Raw genomic sequence first — 2,284 nt, 5'->3', positions numbered from 1 at the left:
TTACCTCTGTATAATGCATATTAAAGTTCATAAGTGCAGCGCTGCTTTGTTTACAGTGGAAACCAAGGAAACACTTTTAAGCACCACCTGCTGGCAGAGAGTGAATCTGCTTCTCATTCAGCTCTTCTGCTGTTTCTGTTTCATGCTCATTCGTATGAAGAGATTGGTGGCATACGAATGTTTCATGAATCACACGTGAACTCTGTCGTAAGTTGATTTGTGCACACAGATCTGCGCTCGTTTCTACGTTAGATTGATAAATGAGGCCTATTGTCTCTAAAGACACATTGTATTTGGAGGGGCTTGGCATTTACTGGCATTATAACAATTACAAACAAAGGCCATCTGAGTATTTGTTCTTGGATTTCTGCCAGGAAGATTCTTTAAAGTTCATAGATCAATCATTATCAAAACCATTGAACTTTGAATGCAGCAAGACTTTTCCTGCACTAATAATGACTTGACACATGTGTAAGGTGTGAATCTGGGATAAAAGTAAAGGTTGGTGCTGGCAACGGACAGTCAAAACTACAACAGATGTATAATTTGAGGCAAAACAATCTATTAAATCTAGCTATCATATATGTCATCCTTTTTTTTTTTTACTATATTCTATTAATAGTCAATGTTGTTACAAAGAATTCAGCTGTTAGCACCAATGGTAGTGGAATTAGCTCATTTTGATACCACAGCAAAAACTACAGGCTAATTTGCAATTGAGCAAACTCTTTTTATGACAATTTTTTGAAAAATTTACTGAATTTAAATATTAATTATAAATCATAAATAATAACACTCAGTAATAAAATTATAAGCAATAGAACAAATATTGCTTGACATCTTTTCAGTAACCGTATTCAGAAATGCAATGAACAATGAATGCAATTAATATATTTTTTGTTTTTTTGTCAATATAGCTGTTAAACTGTTATTAATGATATAATAGACCGCAGCAGGTCTATTAGGCTTCATTTATATTGTAATGCCTCTGCACACATATATTATAACACATCAAATCTTTTGTCTCGACTGTTTACAATGACCAGGTGCCAAATTAAGTTAGTTCTTGATATTACTACTGGTAAAAGGAGTCTACTACTGTTATATTTTTGATATCGATTTAGTACTAGTAATTGACATCACTAGCTAAAAGTAGTATTTCCAATAAAACTATTCATAGACCATTATCCTTTAATGTGATCATTTCCAAGTCATAGTCTAAGACTGCAACATCCTGGCCTGGACTTCGCAAAACTTAAGATGTAAAAAAAAAAACAAAAAAAAAAAACAGTGAAGTTCCAATACTGAGTAATTATTAGCAATAATTTAGATGATGAATCAACCTATTATTTATTACTACGAATAGAGAACAATAAATATTCTTTGCATGAACTGAGATGTGCATATCTGAAAAAATGTTGATTTACAAGATTACTTAACAAAAGAGACACAACAGAATCTTCATTAATATCTGCTTTCCACCAAATTATTCACTCTAGGTGTTTAAGTAGTGGACACTTGTAATGCAGGTAATGTCATACTCAGGCTTGTGACCACACAAGTTACTAAGATTATTCATTAGTATAAATAAAATGGATAACATTACACAAATTCTATTAATCGGTTTTAAATTCATTACTATGCTGTGTCTGGCTGAAAAATGAGCCCATGGAATTTGTCACTTCTGTTATTTTGCTGATTACTTGACAAGTAAACTGTAACTGAAAAAATCAAAAGGATCAAAAATTGACAGATATAAAACTTAGAACTTATCATGCAAGTCATATAAGCATGATAATTGCAGAAATGTATTTTTTGATGTCTTATATCACCATCTGATAACATTTGCAGCATTTCACTCACTTCGGAAGTGACTTAACAAGACTCTTTTAGAAGAAGCATTTTTATAGGTGTAGTTGCCTTGAAGGTGACATATCATGAAACTCTGACTTTTCCAGGTTTTAAGTGCTATAAACAGGTCCCCGGTGCATCTACCAACCAAGGAAACGTGAAAAAGATTAACCCAGTAACTTTGTTTTGGTAAGCCTTTTTCTGCAAGCGTCTGAAAAAATCTAGCGAGTCTGATTTCGCTCCCCTAGTGACGTTGCAAAGGGATCTCGTTATTATAATATTACCACCCCTTAATCTGTAAGTTCCCTTTCATGGGAACTTCGAACTGCATCCTCTAGGGGTCGCTATGGGGAACGCCTCGTCGTGACCCGTGTCTGAAGCATACATTGAAAAAACACCAACTCGTTGGCCGGCGACAGCCATGACGTCACTA

The 2,284-nt window shown here is 34.1% G+C and overlaps 1 protein-coding gene across 3 annotated transcripts in view; it reads right to left on the bottom strand.

Moving 5' to 3' along the window:
• LOC107653270 (protein phosphatase 1 regulatory subunit 16A-like) overlaps positions 1-2,284 on the bottom strand; it is a 35,599-nt gene that overhangs the window by 20,936 nt on the left and 12,379 nt on the right. The gene's annotated exons all lie outside the window — the stretch shown is intronic.

Source organism: Sinocyclocheilus anshuiensis, unplaced genomic scaffold (assembly GCF_001515605.1).
Source record: "Sinocyclocheilus anshuiensis isolate Anshui unplaced genomic scaffold, SAMN03320099.WGS_v1.1 scaffold151, whole genome shotgun sequence".
Taxonomy (NCBI): domain Eukaryota; kingdom Metazoa; phylum Chordata; class Actinopteri; order Cypriniformes; family Cyprinidae; genus Sinocyclocheilus; species Sinocyclocheilus anshuiensis.
Note: the sequence above shows the minus strand (reverse complement) of the source record. Positions and strands in the feature narration are given on the sequence as shown.